Source organism: Pseudopipra pipra, chromosome 5, assembly GCF_036250125.1.
Source record: "Pseudopipra pipra isolate bDixPip1 chromosome 5, bDixPip1.hap1, whole genome shotgun sequence".
NCBI lineage: Eukaryota > Metazoa > Chordata > Aves > Passeriformes > Pipridae > Pseudopipra > Pseudopipra pipra.
In genome coordinates, this window is record NC_087553.1 from 65,809,021 (window position 1) to 65,836,624 (window position 27,604).

General features: G+C 37.4%; 1 protein-coding gene and 1 long non-coding RNA gene across 9 annotated transcripts in view; one reads left to right on the top strand and one right to left on the bottom strand.

Annotated features, from left to right (window-relative positions):
• The window catches only part of CACNA2D1 (calcium voltage-gated channel auxiliary subunit alpha2delta 1), a 376,639-nt gene that overhangs the window by 248,653 nt on the left and 100,382 nt on the right, over window positions 1-27,604 (bottom strand). The gene's annotated exons all lie outside the window — the stretch shown is intronic.
• On the top strand, window positions 580-10,347 carry LOC135414985 (uncharacterized). The gene is made up of 3 exons (XR_010430931.1): window positions 580-618; window positions 1,957-2,012; window positions 10,258-10,347. It is a non-coding gene; the product is annotated as an uncharacterized LOC135414985 (long non-coding RNA).

Here is a 27,604-nt window from a genome sequence, read left to right on the forward strand (position 1 = left end):
CAATAAAATCATTAATTCTTTTAATAATCTCTTATTAGCCAATCTCAAGAACCATCTTCAGACTTCATCTTTCAAACCACTTTCAGCACAAAGGGTCTCCCGAGAATATTTTTTTTTCTCAGTTTCTCTGATAATATCCTTTCCTAGTTCTCCTCCCACTGCTTTGATCTTTACTACATTGAATTGTCATTTCTTCTGCAGGATTCTTACAGGAGTTTTGTAGACCTTTGACAACAGTCTTTTTATTATTATTCCCCTCTACATTTTGTATCCAGGTTACATTATTCATAGTTGCACATTCCACTACCAGCTACCACTGATGATTCACAGACTCATGTGTTTATTGCAAACCTGAAACTTGTCCAAACTTTCTGTGGGTGACTGACAATCGGCTCAGTTTCAGTGCCTGAAATCAAACCTCCTTCTTCCCAACAAAACAAAACAAAAAAAAGCACAAACCCCGACGAAAGCCAGACAACAATTACACTGGTTTATTCTTCCCTTGTACATCACGATCTGATACTTTATGCAGCTGGGCAAACGCCTTCATTTTAAGATAACGCGTGCAGCAACCGCAGCCAGGGATCCTTCGGGCTCCAGCGCTCTTGGCAGAGGCCGGTGGGTACCGCACGCACCGGGGACCGGCGCCTCGCACCGGCTGCTCCTCCAGGGAAAGCCCCTACATTTAAATTCTGAACTGCCCTTGGTGCGGGGGACTCGTTCGCTCCGGGAATGCAGCTCTGGGAAGCAAAGCAAGGGATGGGGGGCTCCGGGACGGGCAGCGCGGGGCCGGCGCCGCCCGCGCTCCGCCAGCGCCACCTGCCGGCACAGCCCGGGCCGGAAAACAGCCTAAAACCCACAAAAACAGAATGAGAAAATAACAAGAAGTGACTATAATTATAATTATAATAAAATAGTGATGATGGTGGTAATAAAAATAGTGACCAAAACCCAGAGTCAGACCAGAGCAATAACTCAATGTCCATGCCCTGTCCCGGCCCCGGCATGCCCCTGTGCCGAGGAGCGGCGTTGCCATCCTTTCTCTCACTGATGGAATCGAAATGAACCGTAAAGTCTCTCAGTGTTCCCTCAACCCAAAATTTCTGCGTTAAGCAGTGTTTAAAGCTAAAATAACACCTCTGGCGCAGGGTGTTTCAGCAAAACATCACTGTGAAGCTGGTGAGACACTGAAACAGGTTGCTCAGATGTTGTGGGTGACTCATCCCTGGATGTGTTCAAGGCCAGGTTGGATGGGGCTCTGAGCAACCTGGTCTAGTAGAAAGTGTCCAGTCCTTGAAGTTCTGTCCAACTCAAACCATTCTATGAAAATCTGTGGCCAAAGCCCCCCATCCTCACACTGTCACTGAGGCCAGCTCTGACACTGGAGGGAAATATAGAAACAGCCTGGAAACTTCTACTGGAGAGGAAGAAACAAAGATCAGAAATGAAGCTATTGAAATGGCTAAGAAAATCTCTAATAAAAAAATAAACAAGAAAATCTGTACAGTAACATTAGCAAAGTATCATATATGCACACATTCACCCCATAAGCAGTGAAATCAAGACAAATCATTGCTATGTATTTGATTTTTTAAATACATATAATTACACATGCCAATGTGCTGTAATTGAAATATGGTTTGCAAGTTGCTCAAATAAATAGTGTCAGTCAGAACTTTTCCCTCAAACAGAACAATTCAGCTGTAATGCCTTTATCTTGAAAAGCAAAACATAATTTTCAATTTTATACATAAACTTTTAATATAGAATGATAATACAATTTATTACATGAATGATACAATGAGTGAAAATAAAACTTAGAATTATTTCCTTTTTTATATGTAAAACTGAAAATCCTCAAGTACCAATTCCATTAAGGAACACCAACTTAAAATCCTATGATAATTTTAGTTTCAATTTTATTACTCATCTTTTGTGAATTTTTCTCTTCTCTAGGAGGTTTTATTACTATTGGAGTCTCAGTGCAGATTTTACTTGACATCCATTTTTAGGTAAGCATTTCAAGATTTATCCCTGATTTCTCTGCATCTGGTAGGAAAAGAAAGTTTTGATTTCTGTATCATGAATAAGCAGCAGTAGCACTTTTCTGTGTTTATCCCTCATACAACAAGCATAGACCACTGATAGAGTAAAACTTATCCAGTCATCCCTTTCATTATTCAGCAATAATTGTAGCATTTATTTTAGCACTTAAAACTAAACAACCACTACATCACCCAAACACACTAGTCCCATTGGGATTTAAGACCATAATAAGAATTCTGAACATCATCAATGAATGAATTATACTCTTACTGTTATTAAATTTATAGTATTTTTAATAATCAGGTCAAGCAATGAAGAGTACATGCATTTTAAGCAGTAGCACTGAGAACACGGTGAGTTTAATGTTGCACGTTGGGATGATTTTACCCCTGTAAGCCCACAGCAGGACAGCCTCCTGGGCAGCACCATTTGTGCACAGTACTTCATTTCTTTCCCAGGCTGGACACTGTGATTTGGCTGAAGTAGTCTGGCAAAGCTCTTTGCACTGTCACCCAGCACCCAACAAGACCCAGAGCCACCAGCTAAAGACAGACCTTCTGCCTGCTTCTGCTGTGAAAAAGAGTTGGAAAAACATGATATTCATACTTTTAACTAACTGACCAATTGCAAAATCATTTTGTATAAATTACCATCTGCTGGCAATACAGTTAGCTCAATTGACCCTAACTGAAAATTTGCAACTGGATGTGTTTCTGTGGACAGGGTTGGGTGGTTGCTTTTATAATTGTTTTTAAGTCAAAGGTTCTCTGCAGAACTGCCACGTGCACAATGCTGCAGCACACCTGCAACATTAGGATAAATTCCAGATACATATCTATATTATCTCTTTTACTAAAGGGATATTAAAAAAAACAAAACCAAACCAAACAAACAAAAAAAAAACAGTTGTAAAAGCTACTAGACCTTTAAGGCATCATGAAAAACACAAGCAACATCTCCATCTGCTAACACAGTTCATTGCAAATGCAGGACTGTGAGATATGAAATCTTAATTTGCACAGGCACTACTATCAGAATTTGGGGAGTAACACATTAGTTGTTTTACAAGCCAACAGATCACATTACTGGCAGATTACACTGGCATTTGTTTTACACCTTGGTGGTGAAAAAGGTTAAGGGATTAAATATTGTATCTGTAGCCCAGTCAGACACTTCATACACCATCACATGGACTTTCTTTTTTCTGAGTTTTCATTTGCAGTGTGAAAAATTTGTGCAAAATTGTTCCTCTCAATATCCTACACATACTTTATCAACGCTGTGATCTATGTATGTATTGCAAACATTAGAAGAAAAATACTTATGAATTAAAATCAAACAATAAATATTTTATCCAGAAAACATTTTTAAAACAAAACTATATGTTAATTGTATGCTAAAACTCCTCTTAATTAAGAACTAAACCAACACATATTAAAAGGCACTTCAACTGATAATGCATCAGCCAAAATTAGTTGATTACGTGGCTTTAAACAGCAGTGAGGCTGCTCTACTGATCTAAATCTGAATGCTGAACTGCTGAACCCATTTTCTAGGATAAATTTAGCTGTTCTTTCGTGTTCCACTTTCCTTTGGTACTTGGATGCAGTGTATAATTATACCAGTGCAGTTAGATAGCACTTTCCATCTGAATGTCTCAACACACTTTTCAGATTTAATTACTTTGGGCTTGGAAACCCTTCATGACGTAGATACTAATAGTCAAATTTAATAGAGAAGTAAACAGAGTCAATGAAAAGGGGAGTACCCAGCAAAGTACTGAAAGGAAGCCTCAGTCTCCTGAAATCTATTTTTTGTTGCCACTTTGCTTTTGGAGACATATGAAATCAAGACGCTCTTCAAGTTTAGCTTCTGGACATACTAGGAAATACCTTGCTTTTGGCAATGGTAAGTAGCTTGACACTGACTTTACTTGTAAACCCTAGTAAAATCCAGACACTAAATAATTCCTCATTGTCCTTGCAAGTATTTTAACCCATTTACATTCCCAATGAATCTCTAACAAGTAAGTCCAGGCCTGGGAAAAGGCACAGTGGTATCCTTCCCACTCCTTCTAAACAGTCAGCATTGCTTGGTACCAGGAGTTAAGCACTTATACAGAACATGAGGCCAAGCTCCATCTTTTGTCAGCATGAGAGTAAACTCACACCGTGCACTTTTGTGGACAGTGTCCTATCATTTCACTTTATATCTTTCCTTTTTAAGCTATTTTTCTTAGCAGAAAATAGACAAAATTAGGGTGTTTTTCTGAAATCTAATAAACTCCCTTTAGCATTAGTTCTTGTCTGTAAATGCCAAATGAGATACTTTAATAATAAAAAACAGTTTTATACATACATTCTCAAACTATTTCACCAAGTAAACAAGCAATATACTTGGGAGACTGTAAATCTCACTGGCTTTGGTCAAATTTCCTTATCAGCTGGCTACCTTGGAGTTTGAATGTAAGGGAAAATAAACCCCACATGCTCCTTTTTACACATGATATTTTACCTCATTTTTTACCCTAGAGAATTCCTAAAATGTAACATAAACTTAAGAAATGGAGAACCCGTCTCTGCTCAGCCCTAACAGCTGAGGACAACACCTTGCACTGTTTTAGCACCTTGGTTTATCGGGAGGACTGAAAATTGCATCTCTGGCACCTGGAGCCTTGACACTGGCTAGTCAAGATCAGGAAGCTGGTTTTATTTTCAGATCTGTTTTTCTGGGCTGTGGGACTTTCATTCAGAGAACATGGCTCAAAAGCAGAATAGATGCTGTCCATAACAGCCATGCCCAAGCTAAGGGATGAACTGAACACACTGGCAGCTATTAATGCTACACACTGCTTGTGTTAACAAGCCCAGCTCAAAGGCAGAGCTTATTAGGTGGAATCCAGGAACATGAAAAGAAAGGATAGCTGCATAGCAATGTGCTGTATCAAGTGATAAATCAGCCATGCAGAAAGAGAGCAGAGAGGTAAAATGCTTATTAGCATTTCCCTTGCCTATCTAGGTTACTATAAAGTATTCACTACTTATTTGTCTGCCAAAGCTCTAATTCTTTTTTAATGCCTAGGAACACATAATGAAGTAAAACAGCTAATTGATTGCTAACATATAAGTGGCACCATGTGTTGCTCATGTGTACCTATATCGTTCTTGGATACTACTTACAAAGAAGTAAATGCAATGCAAGAAAAAGGAATCCAGAACACATCCCCCTGCTCACCCTGAACAGCACTTGCCTCTTTAAACTATCTCGCGTATTTCAAGTAGTGTGGGCTGTCACCAACACAGAACGCATAGAGATCATACAACTGGAAGGATTCAGCGGCACAGATTTGCAAGGAGAATGTCTCCATGGCAGTTATATTCCTCCAGCATGTGTTTCCACAAACCAGGAATGCTAACTCCTCCTCCTTAAGTACAACCATACAATGAGGGCGTACTTGTTTACAGGATCAATTGCATCCTGATATTCTCAGACAAGCCCAACCAGCTACTTCCTCTAGCTCACCGTTCTAGTTAAGAGTTAGGGGTAGCTCGGAAGAGAAAGCATTGATTCCCCACAGACATTGCTAAGGTTGTGAAAAAATGTAATCTAAGAAGACCCTTGTAGTGATTATACAGCCATCGTTCCAGGTCTGGCTTTCTCTTTGCTATTATTGTTTCTATCAAGTGCAGATGGTTAACTACCAATTGCTTGGATCCCTGGATTATCATTTCAAATCCTGAATATAACATCATTGCAGGAATACATGAAGACATATAAGAAAACTGAGTAAACTGATAGATGCCCTTAATTCAATAGCACTCAGCTTATCCTTTGAATTCTGTTGGGCATGTATACCTATAATGTTCCTCCCTTATAGCCATGCAAGTAATTGTTAGTGACAAAGATTAATCTTATTACTGGCTTCCTTCATGTTATGATGAAGAAGCATTGGAAGATATACGGAATGTTTAATGATGCATGTGGCATGCAAGGGAAACTATGTAATTTACTGGGAAAGACACTGAAGGAAAGAGAGATCAAGCGACACATCACTGCTCCTCTTTCAAGAAAAAAAAAGGAATAATAATTATTTTTTTTTTTTTAATTTCCTGGTGCACAGTTCATCTCCCAACTAAAAATTCTGCAGTAGAAAAATTGGCATTGTTCTAAAATATGTACTTGAATAGTGAGAATAATATAAAACAACATAAACTTGCATTCTTTTTGCATTCTGGTATCCCATATTTGAGAGTGAGGTATAGTTTGCTACAAGCATGGATCAAACGTTGTTAGCAGCAGTTTGTGCAAACTGAACACGTTTCAGGACCAGTGAACATTATCTATAAAAAGGATGTGAGGTAGATACTGCTATATCTCAAACTGTTCACACACTTCTGAGTGCTAAAGATACTTGTGAGTGCAAAGAGGACATTCAACATTTAATAATATGGGGTAGAAACAAAACCAGTCTGAACCCCACATGAAGTCCAGAACGAAATTAGTTATGGAAACCATGGTGAAAGTAAGCTGGTACCTGAGCTGTCCTGCAGAACTCTGCCCTCACGCTCTGCAAAATGAGCTGCAGGACCCAGGGAAACTTCCTAAGCATCCCTCAAGCCTGCCCAATTAGACCAGTCTGCAAGAACTGTACAGAGTGTCTCATCTTTTAAAGGAGGTAACAGAACCTCAGGTAGTATAAATTAGTCTTGTCACTTCAATTCCACTGCCTATTTAAACCAATTTACACCGTTTGCCTTAGTGAGCAAAGGACAAATTGGCCTGGGAACAGGTATTATGCTGTATTTGCAGATTAAAACCTTTTCTTCTCATGACAGAACTGGGCTTGTAATATGTAACACATTTTGTCTCTGATCTAGCTTAGACAGTTTGCGACAGATGTGTTTTTTAAATATGTAATAACACTATTCACTATGAAAACTATATAAGCAACCTTCACAGAGTTAGAAGACAACAGATATTTCCTGTCCTAAGTAACAGTTTTGTTTAAATACAGTATTTCCTTGGCAAAATGAGAATCTTTTAAGTATTCACTTCAAAGTAATTAATACCAGAGTTATACATTTAGAAATGAAGTAAATGGAAATTTCCACTGTGAAGAAGTCGTGTCTTCTAATGCCCACTCAATACTATTTCTGATAGTACCCACTACATATATGTGGAAGCCATCTTATTCAAGCATTGTCATGTTTGCTAGGATAAGTGTGATGAAGTGTTATCACAAGTATAACATCTACTTTCTGGATTATTAACTTCTGTGAGCTCAAAGTATTTGTTTTTAAAGAAAAAAAAAAGGCAAATTAATACAAATTGAAAAGGCAAAGAAGGTATTTCCAAATGCTTTGAATTTAGAATAAAACACTGACTGCTTTTCCAATATAAAGTCAGTGTGATAGCATTATCACAGGCTAATTATATTATGGACATACCACAATGTGATTTGGTTTTTTTTTCCTCTTTTGTTATTGACATACAAGCTTTCTTTCCCTCATAGATTTGATAAACTTTTCCTAGAGACATTTTTCTCCCTGTGCCTGCACTGAACATCACTATGACTCCACAGCAGTGAAGTAACTGATAGAGTGACTATAGTAACTGATAGAGTGACTATTGTAAAGAGTTCATTGTCATGTTAGATTTCATTTCAGAGTCGACCTCAAGTAGTTTCTGTGCTGAGATGCTTTGTGTGTCCACAGTTACAGCTAGGCACGAGTATTTAGAAATGCTGATAAACAGGCACCTTATGTAAACAAAAGGCAAAGCACTTTGTACAGACTTTGTACTGATACTAATCCTTTCCATTACTGTGCTACAGGGTTTGAAGCCAGAAAGGACCACCTAAGTCGTGCAAAGGATTGAAAAGAGTTGAAGGGGAGCAAATGAAGAGAGAAATACACACCTGGATCCAAACTATCATCAACAGTGTCTCAGAGCTGACATGCCCAGAAACCTAATGCAAGAGCTGAGGAAAGGCAGGGAGACAGCTACTGCACAGTGCAGACACCTTTTGTTAGCTGGAATGGTAATGCTGCAGCATTCCCTCTTCCTGGACTGACACATAAATGCACATTTTCACTGCCCACGAGTGGCAGCTTGCCAGCATTCAGAAAGTGGGAGATGAAGGAGGACCTCCCCATACATGAAGCTCAGTAAGGAGGAGAAAGTATTATCAGAAGTTGGGAAGCAGAAGTATGTGTAGAGTCCTCCTTAACATCACAGCTTTAGAAGCTTGTTGTTCATTTATTTACCACTTTCTGCACTCTTTCAATTATCTTCCACCACATTTTTTTTTGTTTTAATAAAAAAAAATCATGCATATACAGTGCATAAACCACCATTTTAACATATAATGTAGAAGTTTCCCATACCTCAGTCCCATATTTATATACTGCCTGAAATTCACAAATATTTCTTGTGTTATATATACCAGTGTTGTATATTTTATCAAACTAGCAGATGTTGAACTGCCTTAACTTCTACAACCTTTGTGAAGATCCTCCTTTTCTGGACACAGTTTCTACTCTCCACTTCATCTTTTTCTCCTGGAGGAACACATTTATATTGGGCCATATTGACTCCAAAAAACCACACTAGATCCAGTCTGAAGTAAAACCTTTAAATTGCAGATATTGTACATAGGGTAACAGTTAACTTCAGTCTGCTCATCTGCTTCTAGTGCACCTTCAGCAACTGAATACAGGATCATGATCTCCATTTCTGGATGACTGGAGAACTGGTATTAGGTTCACCAAGTCGATTTGTTCATTTTTATGAATCACAAAAAGAAGAAAGTAGAGGGTCCAGCAGAGGACTATGAAGCTGATCAGAGGACTGAAGAATCTCTCTTATGAGCAAAGGCTGAAGGAACTGGGCTTGTTCAGCCTGGCAAAGAGACAGAGGGGATCTGATCAGTGCATACATAGGTGTCTTAGGACTGGGTGTCAAGAAGATGGGGCCAGACTCTTCAGAGGTGCTACAGGTTACAGCAGGACAAGGAGCAAAGGGCACAAACTGAAACACAGGAAGTTCAACCTAAACATAGGAAAAAATTCTTTACTCTCAGGGTGACAAGTTGCCCAGAGAGGCTGTGGAGTCTTTTTTTCTGGAGATATTAAAAACCCACCTGGACACAACCCTGTGCAACCTGCTCTGGGTGAACCTGCTTTAGCAGGAATTGGACTAGATGATCTCCATATGCCCCTCCCAAATCCCTCCCAACCCCAACCATTCTGTGACTGTGATTATGTGAAAGTGATTAAGTTGATGAGAATGTTGAATCAATTAAAGTATCTCAGAAATCTAAAGAATCTCAGAAATTATCCTTCTACTGGTACTACACGTTGCTGAGGCTCAGTTGTTGAGTGTCTATACAAATAAAGGTCTCCAGAGTTATTATTCTTGATATAGTAATTACAACTTAGAGAGGTTAGAAAACAATTTATAGGCTTTAAGGAGCATATGATGGCAAAGAAAAAGTAATTTTATTTTAAAACCCTAGAAGATAGAGAGTAATAGCTGCTGTTTTGATCTGCTAATTTATTCTACCTATCTAAAGCAGGAATTTTATCTTTAACTTACATCAATCCTTCCTACACACATTCACCATGAAAACTTAACAAGAAAATTAATTGAACTGAAACACGCAGACAAATTAAAAAGAATCACTAAATTCACTACAGTGGCTGATGAGGCCATCATCAATAGAAGATACTAATGAAGAAATATTTCTTGCAAAAATATCCATCATCCTGAAATTGCTCTGGAATAAAAGAAACACTGGTGGTTTTCTTCTGAACCATTTATTTCTAATTTCAACAAGCTTGAAAAAAAAAAAAAGGATTTTTCTGCTTCTTTCCAATAAAAGTGATTATTCAAAAGGAAGAGCAAAATTGGACACTACAAAGGTGTACTTGAGGCAAAGCAGTCTTTTACCACATCTAGTACTTTGATATATCTGCCTCATTCAGGGTAAAATGTAGTAAAGTTACCAGATCCTCAGTGCTAGAAAAGAAGATGAAAAAAATTACAACACTTATAATTTGAAGCTGATGCAATAAATTCAAATAGCTTTACTTTGAGGCTTCATATTGCCAAAAAAAAGAAAAATAAATAAAAATAGCATCCTCATTAATGGTCTGGATCGTTTGCTCATGTCTTTACAGCTGAAGGCACTTTTGCTGTTCTCTCTTGTAGGGAAGTGGGCCCAGATCCATCCCCTGCCAGTAACAGCAGCTCACGAGAACTCAGCAGTTGTGTCCAGCAGCATCCTTAATACCTCACCAGGTACGTGGGGAAAATAAAATACACAGAAATAGTAAATCCCACCCTCCTTGAGGCAATTACTTCCCAGGTGGACACATTTTACTTCCAAGATATTTTTCTTATGGTCAATTTGGATCCTCACTGCTGTGATTCCACTCCCCTTGCTCTGGTCGGCCCATGGTGTTACCCTGAACACACATCAGTCATTTTCACATGTGCACCACAGCACTTTCCAACACCTTAACTCCTCCCTGAAAATATATTTTACCTCTGATACTTTGTATACATTTTTAAACCTCTGCTCCGAAATCAACATGATTTTTTAATGTTGTTTCTTTTGTTATTATTATTATTATTGAAATCTTTCTCAGCATTGCTTTACTTCTTCCTACACTGTAATTCAGAATATTAGTAATTTCCTTTATCAACCTGCATTTTACTGAGCTGAATCTCTTCTTTTTTCTTTCTTTTAGTTTTTTCCTTTTTATTTATTTACTGGTTTTGTTCAGTGAAGCCTCTCTCTGCCCCTCTGTGGTTTTGTACCTTCAATGGTATTTGAAACCAAACTTTGTATCCTACGCAAATTTAATGAACATTCTGACTGTCTCCTTCCAGATCATTAAAGATGATGTTAATCGAGGCCAAACTTCAAATCTGCCCAGTGATACTTCATTAGACACTTCTTCACAGTTTAACATAACTGGTCAAATTTATTCTTGTTATTAAAAAAGGATAATTTCAATGAATTTAAAAACTTGCATCAATGTATGGAAGCAATGACTTTGGCCCATTGCCCTGTGTCTTTAGCCTGTATTTGCAGGCAAGTACTCAATTTACAACATTTCCCATTCAAACATAACCTGAGCCCCACATGATGCTCTCCTATTTAAGAGCCTTGATGGTTTTTGCTTTATAAACTGACTCAGCACCTTTAACTGTAACCTCAAGGCCCTTCTAAAGACCTGCAGTCATGAGAGCCAGCACAGCTGTATGATGGGTCCCATCTCCTTCCTCCAGTTCAGCCTGTTGTCTGAAAGTTTCATATGATGCCTCCTGCTTCTCCCAATGGAACAAACAGGCTGGTCTTATCTCATTTGTAGTGTGCACAGATGCTGGATGGATGTGGCCCCTCAAGCAAGCAGTTAGAAGGGACCTACTGCTTTGGAATTAGCATGTATTGCAAAGATCAAGTGAGGTGCAAAATGTAGTGGGAGAAGATGGCAATATATTCTAAGTTCAGAAAACAAATCTTCAAGGTCCCTTCCAACCCAAACCATTCTATGGTTCTGTGGTTCACAGTCTTTCTCCTCACTTCTGCCCATGTACTGCTTTTCACTTTACTTCTTTGATGACTATAAATTATGTACTCCAGGCCAAACACTAAAGACCGGTAGTGTCAAGAGAACAAAAGACAATGACATAGGTCTCTTTCCTTTTCCTTCAAGAAAAGCATTTTGTCCATTGTCAACATGGTAATGCACAAAGCATGCCAGGGCAGCAAATGGAGCTTTCACAGAAACAGTGGATAATTTTTTCATGTCCATGATCATAAGGGAAAATGGTTATTCAATATGAAGTGAAATACAGAATAGATTTGCAGATAGAAGAACCAGCTGTAGTTCTGAGCAGTCATGGTATCTGTTTGAATTAAAAGCAGTGAAGTTCTAAAGTGCAGAGAGTTCCACTAACCACCAATTAAATAGTTCTGCCAGAGGGAAAAGGAAAATGAGGAATGAAATATAAAACATCACCCATGCCCTTTGTTACACAGAGACATTCATTTCTTGTACAATGAAAAGAGATCTATCTCAGTGCAAAGCCGCTGTCCAGCCCATTTGCAATTATTTTGTGGCTTCTTTTGTAAATACAAAAAGGAATAGCTTTTTTGGGGAAAAACACCCTTTCACAAAGTCTATAAGCTTCCTGTACATACCATGGGAGCTGCATCTCTTTTGTAATAGTTTACAACCTGTGTCACTAAAGGAAGCTTTAAGTGCCAAGTAAAGTAAATTCCTTTTGTTAACCCATTTCCCAAGGAGTTTCACACTTAGCTTCAACGCTCGAGGCCTTCGATTTCCTGCACATCAATTTTTGGACTGGTCTGTTAGTAGCACAGCAACCCTTTACTTCACCCCATCAGATCCACAACTAATTGCTTGGAGCCAAAACAGAGATACATTTACATTACTTTTCTATCTCATTTCTAATATTTTTAATATTTTTGTCCTCTATGTTAATGAGTTCAGGGTTGGCCCCTAAACACTTAGCCTTGTATTTCCCAGTCAAATTAACTACCAATTAGTGATAATTGGATCTGGCAATATTTTTGTTGATGGACACAAATGTACTGTGAGACAGAATGAGAGTACTAATTAAATTTAGATAGGTCATTTCTGCCTGCCAGTTTTTCTTTGAACTCTAGATGTGTCCACATTATTCTTACCTCAAATTAGATTGGTCAGAACCTATTTATTCTCAAATGTAAAACTGGACAGTACAGTTAAAAGTGCTTTAGTTAAATCTGAACAAATAATGACTTTGTACATGTGGGTGGTCCATTGTTGGGTGGAATCTCTTTTTTTTTTTTGGACATCTATTCAGCAAGTCAGTGCTTAAGGAACCACCTGAATCTGTTTGCAGGGCCTTTCATTTCTCAGTTCCTCTGCAGGCTGCTGCAGCATTTGAACTGCAAAGACTTCAAGGTTTAAATCAAACTAAATAGTGAGAAGGGAAAAAAGCTTTAATTGCTAGTTTGAGAGATTCTATACAAACATTTCTACTGGGCTTTCAAAGGCTAAACAAACCCCTAAAATTTAAACACCTTTAACAGTTATTGTGCTTTTGCTTAACACAAGCGAAAGAATGAACGTGCCAGACCTCAGAGACCCCAAAATACTTTTTAAAAAGACTAAAATGTAGCCTGTCATTTTTCACTGAGAAATTTTAGAAGCTGTTTTAAGAGGATATACCCCTAGTTCTGGGGAGTTCTTGCTATTAGTATATTTTACATGTGTTTCTCCAATGTGAAGTTGTTCCTCCCTAGTTAAATTCTAAATCAGGAGGCCTTTCCAGGCTCTTGATGTATTTTTTTTTTCTTTCAGTGAAACATTAAAGTCTTTCTTAGGACAACAGAGTTGAAACAGTCTTTCAAACCTTTTCAGCAATGAAATTGAAGGTAATTTTCACCTTTTTAATCAGGCTACCAATAACGGTCATGAAAGAATCCTAGCAAAAAGTAAATTTTATTTATTATTTTTAATAAAATTTATTAAAAATAAAAAAACATATTAATTTCATTAAGATTTTAGCTGATTACTGAGTGTTGCCCTAATATTGTGCAACCTGGAAAATATATGCCCAAAAAGGTTTTATAGACTCCAATTATGAATTTACTTTCAAAAAGTAGAAGTGACTCTGCTAGCTGCCACGGAAGTTAACACCATAACCACAATGAAATGCAATAAAAATGTTATTATCTGTATGATAATTTATTGGATGTCATATCTTTGTATATTGGAAGTCTGACAACTATCATCATACTTTAATACTCTCTAGAATGAAAGAATAAAATCTCATGCTTGTAAATCAAAGAACAGGTATGTGAAATAGTAATTCAATATAAAGCTTGAGAATTTTTTTAATTATTTTGAACTGTGAGAATCTATTTCAATTCTGCTTTTATATTTGGTAGAGGATAAGGAAATGTGCAAGTCCTTGATTTACTCTGCAGCAAATTTCACTTTGTCACTTCAGAGGTCCAAGTGACACCATCATGATGAGGATGGGCCAGAACCTCGACCATGAAATTTCCCAGTAGAAAAAAAAAATACTTGATAAAAACTGGTTGGGGTTTTTTTGTTTGGTTTTCCTTTGTTTGTTTGTTTTTTCTGTAAGTGGTGATTTTGTTCTGGCAAAAATAGGAAAATCTGAAAGTGATTCATTTCACTTGTCCTTTCTTTTACTACTGTATAAAAGTTTCATTGTCCTTTATTTTTAACTTTTGACATCAAATATATATATTACATGTGAGGTTCTGAAACTTTATTTTCATTCACAGGAAGTTTTAAAGGCTTAGAAAATCTGTGAATGAAATACACATGTAAAGATCTTGATTTCTTAGCAACTTTAACAAGGATATAGGCATAGAGTTAGGTGACAGTCAACTCTACAGTTTTCTCCTGCTCCTCCTCCAGGAAAACTGGATTTGTATTTTGCTGTTCCTTCAGTGACTATATGGAGCTGACAAAGTAATTTGATTTGTTTAAGAACATCTATCAACAGAGATGATGGAGTCACAGATAAACTATAACAACACCCTACAGAATTTACAATGCAAACTGATGTGCATGAATCACAGAAGATACGAAGTGCAGCAAAACAATTGTTGAGTGATGAAAATGTAATCGATGTTTTGCTTTAATTAATTTAAAGCTTTTTATGTCGTGTCATTCATGCTTTCCCTGACAAAAAAAAATCCAAGTGCCCAAATTTTCTTTTTCTCTTTCCTTTTTTTCTTAGAAAGAAAAGTCTTTCCTGATATACTGTTCATTATTTATGTGTTACAACATGCATAGCTAAATCAGCTTGTACTCAGCAAAAAACAGTATAAGAAAGAAGAAAGTGGGGGTTTTTGTTTGTTCATTTGTTAATTTTAAACATATAAGATTTTAGTTCTCTACATATATAATTTATACATCTGTATAAAACTCCTGGATGAAACCCAGTCCATCCACATTTCAGGTTCTGCTTCACTGTAACTTTGTAAATCTGTACTTACTAGGATGGGACAGGAGATCTGGCCTACCTAACATTTCTACCAGAAGTCATTCCACACACAAAAAGAGATGGGCAACCAAAGACCTCTTGAAGGAAATCCACCCTTATGAAATGTTAATTCCTTGATACACTGTCTGCACTGTCATCTCTAGAGAGCTGAACATTTTACTTGTATGGACTGTGCTTGCCTGCACTGAGAGTATGCCTCCCTGCTCATTTGAGATGCAGCCTGCTCAGTGATCCTTAGAAGGACAAACCCAGATATCCCATGACTGCCCCATCCTAGTGTCTATGGTTTACCTCAAGTAAAGGCACTTTCTAGTCCTGTCCTTGTGGGTGGGAACAGTCACAGGCATACATCCAGGAGACATGGGACAAAGCAAATACAGTCAAACTAGAACCCATTTTTAACCTAGAAATTATGCTAAGCATCCAGGTGGAAAGACAAAGCTCTGGGCCAGAAAGAATCCCACACTTTTTTTGGTTTGTTATCCAACCTAACAAGAGATACTGAATCTCCTCAAAAGCCTTTCATAACTTGTTTTTGTTGGCAACAATCATCCATGATTGTTGAAAATAATCATCCATGCCAGGAAAGGTTGTGGAGTCTCCATTGTTGGAGATATTCAGAAGCCATCTGGCCATGGTCCTGGTCAATTGGCTCTAGGTGGCCCTGCTTGATCAGGGAGGTTGGACCAGATAATCTCCAGAGGTCACTTCCAATGCCAACCATTCTATGCTTCTGTGATATCCCCTGGGATGTACACGTCCATCGTACTAATGGATTAGTTGATTACATCAAAAGGGAGAGAACTTAGTTCATGAATACCAAACTCCTTAGCACAGTCTTGATGAGTTCCCTATAAACAAGGTCCAGATGCCTTCAGTTAGTGCAGGAAAACCTTGGGAAATTAAAAATTTATTTCCTAGGAAAAAAACTTATAAAAATGAGAGGCAATAGCATGTTATTTTACTATTTTCATTCTGAAGGATCACAAAGTCTTCAAAAAATAGACAAAAATCTGAAAACAAAGCACAGCAAAACAGATGTCACTGCAAAATTAAGGCTCCACAGGCAAATACCCAAAAGTACTAAAATGCAAACCTAAGTATAAGCATGTCACTTTACAACCACCCTCAGTGAATATCTCTGATGCATAATACATTTTCACTCAACACTTAATTAGTTGTTGGAACTCATTGCACCAAATTAACATTGAATTAAAACTTTGGCATCATTCCAAAAGATATCGGGCATTCCTGTGTAAGTATTGACATGGTCTATTCAGCAGCAATATCCCACTAAAGCATCCTGGAAAATATTATTATTCTTCCAGCATATGAAAATCCAAACATAGTGCAAACTAAAAGGCCTCACTCAAAGTCAAACAGGAAACCTCCGGAAGAGTGAGGAGTTCTCAAAATTTCTAAGGGGCAACAAATAAACACAAAGCTTTCTGTCACCATGCATGAATAAACTTCTTTTAACCACATCCTTTGACACTACTGCCACTGAGGGTGCAGGGACACTCATTACATGAACCTACAAAACACTGGTTGCCGTGTGGGAAGTGCTGAGGAGAGGTTTGCAACTGGGTTTCATAACCGCATGGCCATTTTGTCTATTCTTCTCAGAAACATCCCATAGTTTCCATCACCCTGAAGGAGGGCACTTTCATGAAACCCTAGTTTACCCTTGCTTGCCCCATTAGATGGGCAGCCTCTGACTCCAACCTTGCTTTCAGCTCTGCACTGCACCCATCTCCTTCTCATGCACAGACTCAGGGACCATATGGAACGGGCGGCTTTCCCTAAAGGACAGCGTCACACTAGGACTCGGCACAAGTGCTGCAATGGCACAGTTGAATAGCTTGTGATGAGCTCAACCTTTCCTCTTAAAAATAAAATGCATTTTTGGTCAATATAAATTAAATTAAGGATGAACCAAAGCAGGACTATTTTGCTGAGTGTGGAGAGGAGAGCTGCTGTGGGGCAGCTCAGTAAAGTCTGCATCAAGGAACAACGGGCATGTCCCCAGAAAGACACCTCTGCTATCATCTAGGAGCTTCAGTCTGGAACCTAAAGCTGAGCTTACTCTGGTATAAGCAACTTTGCACTAAAGTACTTTTTTCTATTCTTAACATCAGAAAATGTTTATTTTTAAATGGAAAAACTTCAAGTTCAAGCATTTGGAAATCAAAATCAATCTATGCATTCTTTTAAGCTTTATTTGTATAAATATGTTTGTATAATATTTGTATAAATATGTAAAAAATCCTGTTTTAAGGATTATTTCTATGTAAAGTTCTCTCTAGTCACTGAATGACCTACATCCATTTCCCAGAGATGAGTAATGAAAGTTCTAATGCCATTAGCCTTGCAAACTTCAATTGTGAGGGCTATGGAATTTATAGCATCTACATCTATTTTCAATTTTCCAGAATAAATGTCCAACATACCCTCAGAAATAATACTGTTCTTTTTATAGAGACAGGAAAAAAACCCAAACAACAAAAACCAACAAAACAACCCCCACAAGCAATATAGTCCAATTTACAACTGAAAATCAATCATTATTAAAACTGGTAACAGCATGAAAAATAAAGGATGATTTGGAGGTTCTTTGAGTAAACTGTATAATAAAGGCAACCTATAATTAAAAAGAGTTATTAAAAAATGATCAACAAAGCAAGTAAATTTTACTTAAGCCAACGAGCCATTATTCTTTTTCTATTCTGTCTGCTCTGAGCTCAGGGTCTGACAAAAATAATTCTACAGAAACAGAAGGAGAAAAGGATGATTATTTATCTGTACAGTGAACTAAATCTAAATACTCCAATCTGACAAATAATATTCAACTTTTATTCTTGGATTATAACACATTATTCCAAAAAGCTCACCCCCTCCTTGCAGTCCTATTTCCCATCTGCACTCACCTGCAACACTGCTGAGAGAGTAACTTGCTACTAAACTGCCTTTTCCCTTTCCATGGATTATACCAGACCACTTAAATTTTCTTGATTTCTCTAATATTTTCATTCAGAGTTTCAAACTACTCATCATAAAAAATATTTCATGTATTGTTAATTACATTTAATTATGGAATGCACAAAAAAGTGAGTCTATATCAAAAATGTTTCATGCAACAGAATAAGGAAAATCAGAGAGACAAAATAATATATTTATTATAACATCCCCTATTAGCTTTCTCTTACTGAGGCTGAACAGACCAAGCTGTCTCAGCTCTGCCTGTATGTAACGTGTTTCAGATTAATTTTAGATTAATTTTAATTTCATTTTGCTTATTTGGGTTTTGTAGCAGTCCTAAATAAATGTATGTGCATGTGTGAATACATACATACATACATACTTATATATACATATATATATATACAAACACATGCACACAAATTTTAGTCAGGAATAACAGACTACTCCAACATTAAAAACCAAATGGCATTATAGAACTGCAAGTTGCCACCACATGAATCATTACATGTTCATGTATGGAAACAACATTTAAGTTTTCCTTTCAAAGTCTTCTACTTGAGTAGAGGCAACACTGTTAGTCTAGAAAGAACCTCATCCCATAGTAAGAGGCAGCACAGAAATGTCCCTCAAAATGGGAAAAAAACTGACCGTGAATGACTGTTTAGTTTTATGTCCTAAGTCCTACCATTGAGAGAACAAATTATGTCAACGCTTTTCATGAAATGGCTTTTCTTTGCGTCTGGTTGCCCATCCTTTGCAGCACAGGTGGGAAGAGCACTCGGTGATCTCCCTTCTCCAACTCATTTGTCAGAGCTGGATAGAGCAGCAAGGTGGACAAGCAACACAGAGAAAGGTGATACAGATTTTGCTATCCCCCAATCCCATAGGAAATGCCCTATATTAAGAGATACTTATCCAAGGCATAACTTTCCCCACTGTCCTGAATTCCCATAAGCATATTCCTGCTGTGATTGTGAAAAGTAACTGTCAAGAAGCCACCACGGACATTCCCAATCAGCAAGGACCTGAGAAAGATACTCAGGGATGGTTTTACTCATATTTTCTCACTTTTAGGATGGATGAATAAGGACAAATGAGGCCAAAAGGAAGACAAAAACAAAGCATCAACTTACTTGTCCCAAAGTGAGACTGGTTTCCATGTCACACTGGATGGTTCATGTCACATTTGCATGGTTCAGAAGTTATTTTGTGTCACTACATTTGGTGTCTCTTTTCTACAGCTACAACTGAGAAAATATGCAACTGAACTAGAGAACATGCTAAGTTCTCCAGCAAGGTTTGGCACTGCACATAAGACAGCACTCTGGCACCAAGCCGACAGCAGACTATGTTTAACAACTAATGATATACATTACCATAGCCTTGACACTAAAAACACATATCTAGTGCCAGTCATTCTGCTGCCATTTAAATTCACATACGTCTTGGGATGGTTTCCATCCATGCTGGCAGCCAAACTGTAATGAATAAGGAGGCTGCACTTTGCAGATAAATAAAAGCAAATGTGGGATGTACCTAAATGGATTTGACAGATTGTAGGAATAATTTAAAAATATAAGAGTACAACACAGCCATGTTGGCATTATCCGTAATAAGGACAAGAATTCATGAATTACAGACTATTGCTAGACCAGAAAAACAGGACTAAGTACCATAAATGTTCAAGTCCTCCCATTTACACAGCAGTAAAATAACAAAGTCCTTGTGCTTCGTATTCAGTTCATGCCATTTCATTTGTAAACCCCTAAGCTTGTTATTAAAAAACCCCCGATTCTGAGCATGAAACACAGGGTAAAGAAGCAGCTGGTTTCATCTCATGTGGAAACCAGCACATAAATGGGAGGAGAGATGGCAAAAGACATTGTAGGCCGTATCCCAAACTGTGAAAGAGCAATGCAATTCATGCTGGGGTTGTCCCTGAGGACTCCGGGAACTGCATCCCATTAAGCAGCACCAAGTGTCATTCCTAATATCCACTACTAGTCATCCACTTTTTACAGGCACAGTTCTGTAAAGGCTGGAAAAAAAGAACTAGCTAATGAACAAAAACTAGAAAGCCTTTTTTAACATCTATAAATTTATTACTTTGCCTACTACCAAGTGTGATATATTTAAAGGCCTGCTAGTTTGGACAAGCTACTTTATTTACATAGCTCAGTAACAAAAAGGGTACTAGAATAAAAGACACTTCAAATATTCTGAATAGATATGAATTTGTGCTCAGGAAAACCCCCAAAATAATAAGCATCCCCAAATTACTAATAATTTCTTAGAATATCCTACTGATTTTCCTTGTGCTTTTTTTCCTCCTTTTTTCTTGTACCTTTTCCCTCTGTAACGACTTCTTTTTATCTTTTATCACTATTAAACTAGAAAGAGTGACCACAATTTTTTTACCAGCTTTTTCTTGTAAAAAAATACCATACAGTAATCCATTTCAAGACTGTAAAAATGTAAAATCTTGGGGAAAAAACTATCAAGAAAGGTACAAAACAAACTCCCTGCCTACTTGCAATGTGGCCCAATATCTTTACAGATAGAAATAACACTATTATCTTCATACAACAGTAACAAAATAGTATGCTAAGTTAAAACTTGGAATATTAGTATGCAAATTGTCTGCAGAAATTATAATTAGAAAAGGTAAACATACATAACATAACTGTATTAAGCTATATCAAAGTCACGCAGTAAAAAAAAAAAATCAAGTAATATGGTAGAATTGACCCCGAGGAGGCAAATTTAACATTCTTATAGAAAAATTGAAATATGTAAGAACTAGGTTTTTGCATGGAATCTGTGAAGATATTAAATACTGTAGAGACATGGAGATATTAAACAAGGAGATATTAAATGCATTGAGTGGATCGCAGTGACCCCAGAATTTGACTGTTGTACTGAGCTGGTTCTAGCTAAATAACATGTAATTAGAAGAGGCTCTAGGTAGTATATTTAGTGTTGTATTTTAAAGTGGTTATTTACAGAACTCTGGTTTAGGGATTACCAAAGTGATAGACCTTGAGCAGGTATGTAGTCATCAATAGGATTCTTCCACTCTTTTTGAAAATCAAGTTGCTTTAATGCTGTTGCATATGGAACACCCAAAAATCATAAACACTCCAAAGCACAAGCCTTTTTTGAAAATGTTGATTACCTGGAAATAGTAACAGCTTGTGAATACTATGGGAGCATCTCACTGATGAAAATTGACTACTACACCACCTGAGCAGGAAGTGACCTTTTAAAGAGTTCACTGTGGCAATCATTCATTAATACAGACTAAAACAATAATTAATGTGGGAGTGTTCGCTGTAAACTGTGAGCACTCATGGAAAGACAATCAGAAATTATTTCACTTGTGCATCCTAATCTTGAATTTAAACAATTTATATTTATAATAATGTGATGATGTATCTCTATTCTTATTGTACAAAATAATACTACCTCTCAGATAGCACAGGCTTAAAAGCACGTTCAAGTTTCCTCATGTACATTCATACACTTCCGCCAGTATAGCAACAAAAAGTATATTTGAAACGGATGATAGAGGTTTATAGTTTGTATCAATCATGGCTCAATGAGGAATTTAAAAACTAATTAAAAGAACAAGTGGGGTTCTGTACCATCTGGTCAGCCTACACATGCATATGCATCCATACCCATTTAAAGAGGAATGAAGGAAGCCTGAATTACAGGCAATGGAGCAATGCATTAATTGAACTGAACAAGCTAGCAGGTGTACAGTTCACCTGTTTCCATAGGGGATGGACTGCTCTTACTTGCCAGGATGACCAATCTTACTATGTAGCATCCCAATAAGAGGGAGAACCTTATGGAAAGAACTCCAGCTCTTTCCTGTGCTCTTTTATAAACACATTTGTGATAACTATTATTATTGTAATAATGAACCCGCTCAGGGTTTTCAACAGGCTCAAAGCATGAAAATGCGCAAAAAAAAATTAAGATGTATGGAAAGCTATTTACTCTGGAAATTAGGAGAAAAAGTTCATTCTTTCTCCCTTTCCATCCTTTCACCATATGCCCAAACCCAGTAAATCTATAATGCCAGAAGAATCTTTAATGATATGTAGGGATCACTAGCTTCACTAATTCAGATGACCTCAATTCACCAGTGATCTTGGCAAAAAAACCCATGTCTTACACTCTAAAGATCAAGTTTTGAAAGGACTAACATTGGCACCCAGACAGCACCTAAAAACAAATGAAAAACCAGCATTAAAGAGATTATTTCAATGGCATGAATGTGTATTTCTCAAAATACCTTTAGATAAGTAAGTTTCATAAAGACAAAAATAGCAGGACAGCTAAAAGGCTCAACTTGGTTTGCCTTGAATGTCATTTATTAGAGGGATAAATCTTATCTACTCAGAGATATGTCCTTAGTATCACAGCAGGATATAAATAAAGGCCTCCCACGTTATTTTTAGACATACTCCTCATAATATTAGTAGAATACTATATGTCTTATTGCTATTAGATGAGCTCCCACTGATTTCAAATTTCATTAGGTTCATAAACTCCTCCAGTTGGCAGAGAAATTTCATTTTCTGGTTTCCACAGCTGCATAATGAGTCGCGACCTATTGTCCTCCTATTGTCTCCTCAGAATACCCTTCTTTTGGCTAATCTCACGTGTATTTTTTATTTTGCCCCAACACTCATGGATGTATACACACACACAGAGGTAATATTGCAGAACACTCAATTTTTCTATTTCAGAGCTTGGGATGCTTTATCTAAGCTTCCCTGCAGCCACTATGAGTGAAAGCAGCAGAGGAAAAGGCAGTTTCATATCATATGTCGCCTATCTTTGATTAATCTGCAAGCCACCCACTTTAATGACTCCTCATAAATAATTCAATTTCTAATTATGCTATAAGCCCCCTAACCTGTAGAAGAAAAAAAAAAAAAAAAAGGTAGAAAGGTAGGGGAAAGGGAGGGGAAAAATGTGTATGTTGGTTCAAACAATGCCTGCAGCAACTTAGCTACTCTTAGTGAGCTGTTCTGTGCTATTCAGCCCATGCATGATGCACCTCCTTCATAAACCGTGAATTGTTTCTCTAATAAACGTGACAGGATTACATACAAAGCTAGAGGTAAAAAAAATAATTCTGGAATCTGTTTCTTTTTCACTCACTTTCCCTGTTCCACAAAGTACACGTGCTTGAGACATGCTCGTGCTTAGGGTGAATTGAGCATGCTGACACCTCTTCTCCTGGTGGAACCAGCCCCCTGTCCTTGCACACTATCCTGACCACAGTGGAAGGGAGTAAACCAGCCACAGAAAAACCTCTGCTTTTGATTATTTCTCCTTATTTCTCGTCTTTGAACTCCTCGACAATGACTGGGAAATCCAATATTGGCTACTCTGTCATCTGAAGAGGTGAGATAGGAACTGGCCCTTTGCCCTCCTCCAGGGAACATTTATGTTCCCCTACACACAGATTAGCCAGGACTTTGGGAGGAAACTGTTAGCTAATAGCACACAAATGACACCTGGCTTCTGCCTGCACAGAGGTTCTGCAGTTCCCTTTGCATCCAGGTCTCACTTTTTCACTGGAGAAAACATTGCTGCTAAAACTCTTTTTTGCTTTATTCAAAATGTATCTGAAATACAAAAAGCTGGTCAAGGTACACTGACAGCACACAGACAGCTGAATGATCTCCTCCTACCTACAACTATTTCTTAATTGCAGGGAGGTCTCTCAATACACAGCAGAGCATCTGCTCATTAGCACTACAGCACTATTTTTCCTACTGACACTTCCTATCCCTCCTCCTCTCCCATCTTTAACAACTATTCCTAAAGCACTTGCAAATTGCAAACTCTCAGTGACCTCTGGGGTTGGATTTATATTGTGCATATTAATGCATTTCTTTCTAAAACTTCCTGAAAAAATAACAAGCAATCCAAACTCACTGTGGCTTTTGTCCAAAATCCCCAAGATTTATTTTGAATGGCAGCTATTTGGTTTGTCTTAATTCCTTCCTGAAACAGTGTTATAGATTGCTACTATATAAAGAGCTTGTGGACTTCCACAATTCTAATTTTAGGATTCAGCCTACAGAACTCAGCCCACAATAAGACAAAGGCCACAGCTCATAGTGCCAAAGCTGCTGCAATGGTATTTTATGTAAGATAATGATAAATTGCTACAATTTTATCAATATTTAGTAATCAGAAGGTCATGGGGATGGCCTGTGTTACAGAAGGCAGTGTATTTGATTTAGGAAACACGGTTCATCTGAGACCACATATTTTGACTTCTCCTTTTGTTTTACATCTAAACACTGCAGGAGTTAATAAAGCCAGAAAAAATATACAGGTTGTTCATCTTCAATCTTGACGAATCTTGTGATGTAAATGGCTCATCATCATCATAAGTAACTGAAGCTGTAGCTAAGCTGCTGACAAGGAACATTTACAAATGCTTTGGTGCATGTCCCAACCTGTCCTGGGGCCAGATCTACACTCATGTTGCCATTTCATCACCTGCAGTCTCTTAGGTGCCCATGGGAGGAGAAAAGAAGACATAGGCTAAGATAGTCACATCCAACTGTGCCCAGGCAAGGTGTGGCCAGTGTGACTGAATGTTGAATGCCCTGATCTTCACCAAATCCTTGCAAAGTAATCCATAATAGTATTTCCTCTTCAGAGATTAGCTAATGCAGAATTAAAATCTCCAGATATACTTGACATGGCTTGTCCCAGGAACATCCTTAAGACTAGAAAATCATCCCAAGATCAAGTCACCTTCAAATTACATCTCCCTGGGATTTCTATCCAAGCGACATTACCAATGCATCCCATGACATTAGTGAGAAGGTGAGTGAGAAGTCAGACAAAGCTCAGTGCATTGGAGCTACAAGTAAACCATACAGGTTGTCCTAGCATCTCACCTGTGAACACTTCTGAAAATAGGGAACATGGCACAGCGGATATGTTCTGAGATTTCATTTCTCTACACATCCAGGATACTTATAATCAGTCAGGCAGGAGATACTATGGATGAGGTATCTAACCTGCTAGAATATTAGATGCCTTGTCTGAACTAGTTATCAATTTTCCATCTACAGAAATAGCTGGAAATACCTACCACTCTTCAACTTCTGAAGAGGGAAGATGTGACTAATTTAGAGAAACACCTACTTAGGATTTAGATAATCCTGCAAGTAGTCAGACTGAAATCACATAAGAAATCTGTAGCAAAGCAAAATCTTCAGCCAGCATTCCCCTAAAGCTCTAAATATTGGGCCATCATTCCATTGCATGCGCAGGTGCCCATCCAACAAAACCTCGTGTATAAGCAAATATGTGCTTCAATTTTTTTCTACATTATTCCACTTTCACATAGAATTCATTAGAACTGTTCATAAGCATAAAATTAGCATAAAGCACACTTGGTTCTTTTCAAGTGAAAACCAACAGAAAAAAAAGTTGAAAAATTATAAATATTTATTTTAAAATTCCTTAGACTACGTTAAAGCCGTGCTTATAGATAGCATGTATCAGATGGTTTCTCATGGGCCAGGTTCTTCACAGAGACACATACTAAATACTTCTAACCATTCAGTGGCTGTATTCTTTGAGAATTAGCTAAAACAAGAGAATTCCCACAAGCTCAAATTAGGGTTTTCAATGTTTTTTGCACTGATAATGCCCCAAACCAATGAATATATGTGATCCAGAGTTTGCACAAATCTCATGTTGTCTTAAGACTTGGCAAAAACCCTCTCATTACAAAAAGCACACCTTCTTAATTCCAAATTACAAACAGAACTGAATGCCACTGGAGGCTGTTCATTTTTCTAATATTGTTCTTTCATTGCATGGTATCTTCTATCCGAGACTGATTTTATCAGTAACAGAGAAATCTATTCTGAACAGTGAGGGAACTAATATGTTCTATATAAACTTCAAATCTTCAATCCCCCAATTTCTCCTGATTAAAAAAAAAAAGAAAAAAAAAGAAAAAAAATTGAAAAAAATCAACAAAACTCATCAAAAATCCACTCTTGGAGGAGAATAGATGCTTTTTAAAGTAAATGTGTAGATTTGATATGACACAATAATGGTTTTTTTCAAGAAATGTCCATCAGATAAACTGTGTTTTTGTGAGCAGGCTCAGTGAGTCAGTCCTAGAAGTTCATTACGAACATCAATCCTTTATTGCTGTACAAGTAAATATAAACTTTGCACTCTGGAAGACTTGCTATAAAGCTCAATGGCTAAACCTGAATATAAATACCAAGCAGCTGGAAGATTATGCCTCCTGAACAAGTTCCTCTCCTCTCATTACTTTAAAATATGAGAATGCCCAAGACCACTGTATAAGTCATATAAAGAGAATATGGTGAACTCCATGTGTGTCCTCCTTTGTGTATGTGAACTTTCACAGCAAGCTTCAGATCCAGCATTTGAATTTTTGATGTTCCACATGGGTCTGGGTTACCCACGGCTGAAATCTCACCATCTGTTCAGAAAATACCAGCTTTAAATGGCAAAAGCTTTAATTTTGTAACTTTTCAGATGGTGAGGGAGAGTGCAGTACCCCGTAGGCATGTATCTAAATCGAGTCCTCTCTCTCCCCCAAAAAAAATCTCATTCACTTTCAGAGCTAAGGTGAAACCAAAATCATAAAGACAGATCTAGAGCTTGTTTACAGACATGGTAAGGAAACTTGACTCCAGGGTACTTTTAAAATGGATAAGTTACGTTATACTCAACGTCGGTCCAAAGAGAATAAGAGTAGGTATGGTTAGGATGGATTTTGATTTTTTATTATTGTTAGTATTTATTTTGTGAGCCTTTTAAGGCAATAAGCCCTATAAAACATAAGCCCAGGAAAGAGTATAGTTCTCCTGCTAGTGACATATGGCTTCCTGGTGACAACCTCCTCAATATCAGTGTTTACACACCACAGAATGATATTGAGAACCACAACAAGCCTGGAAATCACCTGTCAGACACCTACTTGGCTACTGTGAAAGCCCCTCATCAAGGCTTCCTGGTTTCAAAAAAGCTAAAGGGTAAAAATATAACTCAGATCTTATCTCATGGTAATGCAAACATTTAAAAAGATGTCAATATTTACCTGCAATGTTTGCCTCACAAAATTAATTGAGCATTTTGCTAATAAACATATCGAAAAATGGAAGAAAGATAAAATACATTAAAATGAGAGAGAAAAAGCAAAAACTAAGCAGCTGAATTTAAAACTGTTTTATGTTTAATATGAAATATATAAAAATATATAAAATATATAAAAATATATAAAATAAAAACATTTTTTAAAAAACCTCTTGGAATGGTTATTTAAATTTCTTGACGTTCCTGAATTATAACAGCCACAGAAGCAGGCAACAACACAGCCACAACAAAAAGATCAGAAATTTCAGTCCCCATTCAATATTAAATATTATATCTAAAGTAGCAAGATGATTATTAAGGCAGCACATAATAAATCGTG